A 9,711-nucleotide genomic window follows, 5' to 3' on the forward strand; every position below is an offset into this window, starting at 1 on the left:
TCCCTGACTGACAAGTACTGCTAACTACTTCCTTCCCGAAAATGGGAGTAAGGGCCAAATAATTGAGGCTGGCTGTCCAGTAGTGATGAGCAGGTCATACATTTTTTACTCACTGCTTTCCAACCCCCACTCAATCCACCTGAACGCTTCTTCAGTTCTGTAATACGCACCCTGACTGACTCCCCTTAAATTCCATCAAAAGCGAGGGACTGTGACTGAAGTTTGACCCAGCAGTTTGACCCAGCAGTGATTCCATAGGCAAAGCCTGTTGTGATCATTCCACATGTCTTCTCCATGATTTCTTCATCTCTCAATTGTTGCTCATCCAAACATGCAAGTGAACCCTCATTTACCATGTTCCAGTATCTCCCTGTCCCATTCTCACCAGCCTTTAATTAAGACCACATATACGAAGGGCTCTTACTCACGAGCGGTTGTAGCTGCGCTCCCCTGCGTTCCGTTTTTCTGCGTTCAGCCGCAGGGGAGCGCAGGAATAGACACATTATATTTTTTCCAATGGGGCTGTACTCACACAGGCGCGTGTAGGCGCCGAAAGCAGGAAAAATGCAGTATGATGCGTCTCAACCTGCGTTCTGCGCCTACACGCGCCTGTGTGAGTACAGCTCCATTGGAAAAAATGTAATGCGTCTATTCCTGCGCTCCCCTGCGGCTGAACGCAGAAAAACGGAACGCAGGGGAGCGCAGCTACAACCGCTCGTGAGTAAGAGCCCTAATACTCTTTCTTTACCTATGTCTCCCCATATGTCAGTGTATCTCTTCTCTCTTTCTCTCTCTCTCTCTCTCTCTCTCTCTCCCTATGTGCCCCGTCAATGTGAAAATGGTCAGCCTAATCATCTACCTATTGCTTTATATTAAATAACACCTGAAGACTATAATTCTGCCTTTTCAACTCCATCTGGCCCAGCCCCATGGACAGAAGCGAAAACTCTCCCACCTGCTGATTTACAGTCACCCCTCTCCACCACTTAATGTTGCCATCATAGCCACCTCTAGTCCCACCTATGCAACCAACAGGACAAGACTAAAGAGCGAAGTGGCTAACGCTAGCGACCCTTTGCCATCATTGCTACCAGCAGGGACAACAGCAATTAACAGGTGCAGGAGCCAATTCGCTAGCGAACGGGACCATCACCAGTGGTCATTCGCACTCTATCGCCAGGCGACTTTTCGCTCTGACGAACAGACGTTACTCTGCAAATTCAGAAAAATGCAGATTTTACTGAATGTTAACTCTTTCGCCAGAGTTGCCTTCGCCACCTCAGACCAGGCAAAAGTGCTATAAAGCATCTAGACCTTCCTCAATCTTCTGTCACTTACACCATGTCCTGTGTGCTGAAAATGCATCGAAGTTCAAAAAACGCTGGTGACTTTTCCTTTTTTTGAAGCGGAATTGCCTGAAAAAGTCCTGACACTTTTTGTGGGTAACTGGTTTTCTCCAGACATTTCACAACATATGGAACATTCATTTTATAGTGGGCTCATGTGTTGGGCATTATATTAACTTGACAGGTGCAGCGTCAAGACTGCACCCCTTACTCTTCTACCCAACCCCCTACCCAAAGAAACACCGACAACCTGTTTGGAAAGAGATGGCCACAGTTGTTTATTTATCAAACAATAACCATCACTTAACATGTAACATTAACAACTTGTAACAAACCGTTTGTATAACAAACATTTTATTAACACAAAACCTTATGTAATTTGTAGCCCCAACAGCCGAGCCTGGTTCCCGGTCCATTTTACCCCAACCGTAAACTGGGCTGCTTACATTGCCATCAGGACCCCCAAGCCTACCAGCTACTTTCACTCCTTGTCAAATACCCCATTTTAACTTCCCCTGGGGCTCAGAGTAAAGCTACTCTCCTTCAACACCCCAATCATAGGGAGGGAGGGTGGGACACTGCAAGCTGCTGCTGCTTCCCCTTCCTGGTGCCAAATAATCAGTAAGCTGTATTGTGTAGTTCTGCCCCCTTCTGCACGCCCGTGATTCAACCAATCACCGCCCGCCGCTACCCACCGAGGAACAAGGGGGGGAGGGGTGCCCTTCCTAGCCCTGTCAAGCCCTGCTTCCCTAGTTCGGGTCATTGGGGTCCATTCTTGTCTTTATTAAGGTTCCCTGGACATTACTAATAAAAAGTGGTAACTTCAAGCATTTGCACTAAGATTTATAATAAAGATGTCCATACAACTTTAAATTACCCTCCATATGCAAATTGGCCTCAGAGCAAGATCACTAGTGAATTTTCACTAGGCACAAGCGAACGCTAGTAAAAAGTCGGAACCATTAGATGCCCAGGGCGCAACGTTGCATATAAGTGAATTAGTGCAGTGGTAGCGAATTTGCACCTGGCGAAGTGGTGCGATGTGTGCAAATCGGTTGCTGGCGACAATTCGCCCTTTAGTGAATCTGCCCCTAGTATGGAACTCACTAAACAGAATGAGAACACAGTCGCGTCTGTTATGGAAGCAGAGAATACTGCCCAACCGGAATGCACTAAAAAAACTCTTTGAAATGGAACTGGGTTCTGGTCCAGTTGCCTAATTAATAAGTAGAGTGATGCACACAAGAATTTTAGATTTAGTTTATGGAGGTTTTGTAAATGGCTGGCACAAATTAGAAGTCCATAAACATGAAGAAAACTAAAGAAAACTGCATGACAGCTAGAGAAATAAATACATCACTGTGCTTTGTAGATCAGAATTTCTCCACAAGATGGGGGTAAAGCTGCAGAAATCTTACTCACTGGCCCAAAGTCATCTCCTTGTGTGCCATTGCCCTTATAGGCAAGATATGACTGTTTTGATATAATCCAACCCACCAAATGTCACATGTAAACTAGTGTCCTGCTAATGGGCAGTGTAGATGTAGGTCTTGAGGCTAAGGCCACTGAATACAGATTCTCTGCAGGCAAAGAAGCCCCACTGCTCCCCTTTTTACTCTGCAGGATCAGCGGATTTTGACGCTAAATGCAAAGTGTTGAGTCAAAATCCATGGTGTCTGCCTGCACCTGAGCGGAAGTAATAATTCCAGGCAGCGCAGCAGCATAGTCTTGGCCTGCGTTTCTCTGTAATATATAATGATCAGGGGTAGGCAGAAGAGGCACGTGCCTAGGGCGCAAAGGTGGAGGGGCGCCAGGCACGTACCTCTTCCGACTCCTACCCCTAGTTCCAGAAGCTGTGGCAGCAGTTTTTCTCCTTTTCCGAGTGTGCACGTCCTCTGTGCACGTTCGCACGTCATCGACGCATGCGCATTTGCGCGTTTCATCGACGCATGCGCATTCGCGCGTTTCATCGGCGCATGCGCTCTTCAATACAGCAGGGGGGCGACGTAGTCGGCCAGGTTGCCTGGGGCGCCTGGCCGACTTGGCCCGGCACTGATAATGATAATATAATGATGTACCTTGCCAATTTACTGTATGATCTCAATAGTTTGGTTCCCTTCTGTCCTGTGTCCCCCATGTGCAATGGATGTTGCAGGAACACTCCACGGCTAATTAAAGTGAAATTGAAGAGCAAATGTCTGTGCCTTCTGTAAGGCAGAGCAAAATCAGGAGAGATATTCACAAGTATCTTTCCATGCTCTTGAAAATTTAGGGGTTTCTGGAATCCCAAAGAGAGATCCATTGTAGTTGCCATGATGGCTAATGTGTGATCCACAGTTCAGTATTCACTACTGTCCTAAAGTCATAACTAGCTCTCAATATAGTGGTCTCCATGGGGTTAACAACACCAAAAGGGAAACACCTAGATAAACGAAGCAGTACCGTAACTAGAGGGGGGTGGGTCCTGGTGCATGACGTGCAGCCGGGCCCCCGTCCCCCTCCATACGGCCCGGATTTAAGTGGCAGTCCTGCTGCCGGGGGGCCCTGAGGGGGTGTGGGCCCTGGTAGTTCCGCCACTGAAATGAATGCAAGGAGTACACTCTGTATATTGTGATAGAATTTAATTGGAAGCAGGGTACAGACCACAGTGATCCCCATGGGTGCGCTTGCACCAGTAGGATTAGTAAATGATCCCTAATATTTTGTTTTGGTAAAGTTAAGATCCCATATACAACCTGTGTAGAATCCTACTATTCCCAGAAATCATCTTATACTGGCTTGTCTGTCCTGGACTATCAGATCTTTTGAGTGAAGACACAATGGGCCTCATTTATAAACAGTAGACAAATTGGCACAGGGGCAATAACCCATTGCAACCAGTGCCTTTTTTCAGCCATTTACTTGGTTGCCATTGGTTACTGCAGAGGTTTACATTTTTAAATGAGCCCCAATATCTTGAACATCACATTATAAATCAATGTTTTTTTTAATTTCTTGAGCTAAACAAGGCAAACAGGTAAACAAAGGGTAAAAGGATGGGGCTGTTTAAAAATTAAATTATCTACCTCGCAAGTATCAAACATGGAGTAGCTTTAGTTTTCCTATTTACCCTGTTTAGCTCAGGAAATGACAAAAAAACAATATTTTTGTGATTTAAAAATAGGCACAAAAGTATTTCAGTACAATTCAGCTGTATTCATTAGACTCATGTTGAACCAGGGGGTGTTGAACATGAACCCTTTAATAAACCCCTTTCACTGAAACCACCCATTTCAAAGATTGCAAGCTCCCAGGGTATAATAAGAGGCAATCCCCTATAAGACTGAGTGATATGATGAAAATGAGAGTGACGTTAGGAGGTTTCACTGCTGATTAGGAGGTTAGACTGCTGAAAAGTATTTTTTTTATTACAGGGAAAGCTGTGTTCTCTCCCCGAATCAGTTATACTGGCAGATACATTAGAAAGCTTCAAGAATAGGTTGGGTGGATTTTTAGACAGTGAGAAAATAAAAAATTACTAAGATTAACTCTTCGTATCTCCAGGCTCAAATTAGGGCATTTTGCCTTCCTCTGGATCAACTAACAGTTGTATTATTATGTAAAGAGTGATATTACAAGACAATTTAAAATTGGTTTTCATTTTGTATAATTATAACAGTTCACTTGTTTGCAGTTTCAGCAATCTGGTAGGCTAGGGTCGAAATTAGACTAGCAATGATGCATTGGTTTGAATAAGTAATAGCATTGGTCCTGAATAGAAAGATGAGTAATAAAATTAGGAATGACAATACATTTGTAGCCTTACAGAGAATTTGTTTTTTAGATGGGGGTTAGTGACCCCCATCTGAAAGCTGGAAAGAGTCCAGAAGAAGGCAAATCATTTAGAAAAACTTTAAAAAGAAAACATGAAGGCCAATTGAGAAGTTGCTTAAAATTAGTCATTCTATACATTTTAAAAGTTAACTCAAAGGTGAACCACCCCTTTATTAATGGTATTAGTGACAATTTGTTTGCTGCAAGAATAGATATTGATGGAACACTACCAAGAGAACACTAAGGGGCCGATTCATCAATAGTCGAATATCGAGGGTTAATTAACCCTCGATATTCGACTGGGAACTAAAATCGTTCGACTTCGAATATCGAAGTCGAACGATTTTGCGCAAATCCTGCGATCGATCGATCGAAGGATTTTTCATCCTTCGAATCGAACGATTCGAAGGATTTGAATCCAACGATCGAAGGAAAATCCTTCGATCAAAAAATCACAGGCAAGCCTATGGGGACCTTCCCCATAGGCTAACATTGACTTCGGTAGGTTTTATCTACCGAAGTAGGTGGTCGAAGTATTTTTTAAAGAGACAGTACTTCGATTATCGAATGGTCGAATAGTCGAACGATTTTTACTTCGAATCGTTCGAATCGTTCGAATTCGAACGAATTTAACCAATTCGATGGTCGAAGTACCCAAAAAATACTTCGAAATTCGAAGTTTTTTACATTCGAATTCTTCACTCGAATTTTGTAAATCTGCCCCTAAGAGAACATTGGAATTACCAGCAGGACCAGGAAAGAAAAGACAAGCACAGTAACATTTTATGGGATTTTGTCCAGGTAGTTGTGGGCTATGCCCTCTTTCCTAAAGAGCCATTAGAACTATTATTTAAAAGAAGATGAATATGAGCCAACAGTGGGCTTGGAGGTAATTATGGATGTCTCCCAATTAAAAAAAACACAGTAGAGGTCAATGTAATTTTAAGATGTTTATTGAATAATGTAAAATATCATATTGATGTTAATCTTTTAAAGCTGATGTTGTCAATCTTATAAAGCCGCCATCGGGACCAAGTTTTTCTGCGGGGCCCAAAGATGACATTAGGGCCCTGCAATTGTGCCCCCGTCCCTCCCCCGATGGCTGCTATTTCTTTAGTTCTTCATTCCTAAGGAAAAATTGCTCAGTGTTAGTCATGGAGAAGCTGTTTGTACTTTAATTTGCTCTTTTTTTATATTTGCTGCATGTTTTATATCCCATTCCCTTTGCTGTTAATTTAAAGATCAACTCCAACTACTACAACATAATAACATTTTCTCCTATCGCATAATGTTTGTTTCTCTCTCATAGATTTGGCCTAGTTCAGTGACCTCTGCCCTTAAACAATCTCAGCCTTTATTATGGGCGGCTTTAGTTAGAGAATTATAGTATATATAGGAAAGGCAGAGAATATTGTATGAATACGAGCAGTAAATGGATATAGTCTATACATCAAGTGAATTATAATGAGAATGAGCAGTTCCCTTACCTTAATGCAGGTACCACTTGATGGAATCAGTCACACCCCTTTCATTCGAGATATTTGATATGAAGGGGTGTAACAGTAGCTGCTCTGCAGAGGGCCTCCATGCTGGATTCTTTTGGAGGATTTTGCTGATGAATGCACGAAAGTTGTCACTCCTGGAAAAATAAAAAACAGAGTCAAAATGATAATTGTTCATGTTATATAATAACTACATTTGCAGAGCTCACACATGTAAAAGACTGTGAATAAAACAGCACAGCCATGTGCCCTGTATCCCCCATAAACCTCTATTTTCCTGACAGTCCTTTTATTAAACGAGGCAGACAGAAGCTATTCAAGCATACAATAGAGGATGAGCCCCTTTCCTTATTACCTTCGTCCAAAATGCTTTGCCAACGTCTTGTCCTGGCTTGTATTGGCTACAGGTAATAACCTGAAGATCCCAATCTAAGCATGAGATTCTGCATCTGAGCATTCAAGAGCTAAACATATTATACTTCACCCTCACTTCTTTCCTATTTATCCATCCCCATCCTTACTTCACCCCAATTCCCAAGTTTTCGTGACTCTCTTTCTCATTTACACACCCCATTACCCCTGTCAATCCCCACTCTCTCCTCAATTTCTTTTTAATTTCCCTGTGCCCTCTCTTCTCACTCTCTATTTCTGTTTCAGTGGAAATGACTCACCATTTGTCCCATAATAATGTTGGTGCAGGACCGTGCATAATTCTCTTCATCAGTTTGTTTTCTGGAAATCTGCTAAATGCTAAATTGTAAGAAAATACAAAATCAAAATATCATAACTGACAATAACAACATTTGGGTGGCGATTTAAAAACAATTTAACTTTCAAGCTTTTTTAAATCTTTAAAAAACTCAAATTAACTCAATTGTGTTACGGAGTTGGAAACTTGACATTAAATTAAATTAAAATTTTCATAAACCAGCCCCTTAGTTTTTTAATAATACACATAAATGCCCTCTAACCTTTCCACAAACAGTTATTTATTCGCTATAGTACACACATACTGCGGTTTACTTACGATAATATCCTTCCGCCATTTCCAGCGCTGATATTCCCAATGACCATATATCAGCCTAAATATTAAAATTTGGGGAAAAAGGCAATTAGACAAGACTATACACAGGCCACATGAAGAATTCTAGTTACATGCAGACATTTTTGCTATGTATCTATCCACACCCTGACAGTGATTCTATTTGGAATGCACAATACCAAAATATAGCAGAACCCATACTTTATGTGTTTCAGGGGACCAGAAAAATATGGTGTAAACATATAAACTCAATGAGATTTATGAGATATTTTATACTGGTGGGGTCACAACAAAAATATGTGAGGGGTATGTGAAGTGAGTGACGTTACATATAAAGTGAGAGAGAAGACATCACTATACCTTAGAGTTGTAACGGACGGTCTTGGTGCTAATGTTGCTGAGTACTTCTGGGGCCATGTATGGTATAGTCCCAGAAGTACTAACACTGCTTGTCTCCAAGGTGGCAGAGCTGAACTCGGCTGAAATTGTAAGACAAAAGTCAGAATTTGAATGTTCATTTATAAAAGAACCCACCATCCTATAGATAGGAGATAGAAGATACTATCCCTTTGTTCAGATTTCAAGTGTCACTTATTGATCTTCACATCAGCTGATGATGTCACTATAATGTTCAGGGGCTTCAGGTCGTGATGGATGACCTTCTGTTTATGAAGATGACTCAGCCCCTGGGAAATGAATAAAGAAAAAATATAAATATTTGTCATGCTCTTCAATTAATTAGATTTATCCAAAAGAGTACTGAAGAGATTCACATGAGACATACCTGTAACACCTCCCTGCAGATATAGGCAATCCAATCCTCTGACAAGGAGCGTCTGGTTTTGATAAGGTCTTGCACAGTTACACCAAACCAACGCTCCATAGAAATCTAGAACAGAAACAGAGAATGGTTGATACATAGATTTGTGTGGCCTACAATGTTATTGGAATGTCTGGGGAAAGGGTGTAAGTCAAAAATAGGCTACACAAGCATTCTGGATGTAAATACAATATCTGGAACAACTGAGAACAAACTGGTCCACATACACCGGACTCTTTCTTACCAAACTGAATCATATTTGCATCCAAAATGCTAGCTTGTATTAGAGCTGTTGATTGGCATGTTGGTGCATAAACGTGTAACATATATGAATAAACTCTTTCTTACCCACAGTCCTTCACGTTCTGGCATTTTCACAGAGGCAGGGTGGTAAAATGCCCCATAAAAGCCGATTACATTCTTGTTTCCCTTAACAGCTTGAAGGATGTCAAGTTCTTGTAGGATTTCTTTTTTATTCTAGTTTCAATCAAAAGAAGCAAAGTTAATACAATGGATACAATGACCATTTCAAATACCCCAAACTAAATTGTAATTCTGAAAAATAAAAGCTTGTCCCCTACATAAGACTTGCATAATATGATTGACTCTATTCTTTTACTTCTTAAATCTCATACAGTACTTGTTGAATTATTTTTATAGTTAGATACTTATTAGGGGCCAGGATATTACACTGACTGGTGCAGAAATGAGAAAATGCCAATATTTGGTTAGCAAGTTACTCCTTATAATAAACAATCATAATATATGTGTAACAAAAGGCTGTTAGTATCTGATTAAAGGTATTTTATCAAGACATGTTACCTCAATATCCTTGACAATGGTGATGACCACTTCTTTCTGCTCTTTACGGTGCCATCCCTGCAACAAAAGTAGAAAAAGAAACATTATGGGAAAGCAAACACATAAACTGTGTGCATATGGGAAGGTTTATTGGTAGCTTCAGAAGCACAAGAAAAACACAGAAGGGATAAAACTCTAGAGGGTACAACCAATCGGCAGAATAAACAGAATCACCCAAATCCATGACATAAAAATGTGCAATTTTAACATATCTTACATTATAGTTCATTCCATAGTTGTCCTCGGAACCTGGCTCTAAGAGCTGCACATATCTCCTGGGGTTCTAAAAAAAACATTAAAACATTGTATTAAAAACAAGACAAATAC

The sequence above is a fragment of the Xenopus laevis genome, chromosome 1S (assembly GCF_017654675.1).
Source record: "Xenopus laevis strain J_2021 chromosome 1S, Xenopus_laevis_v10.1, whole genome shotgun sequence".
NCBI lineage: Eukaryota > Metazoa > Chordata > Amphibia > Anura > Pipidae > Xenopus > Xenopus laevis.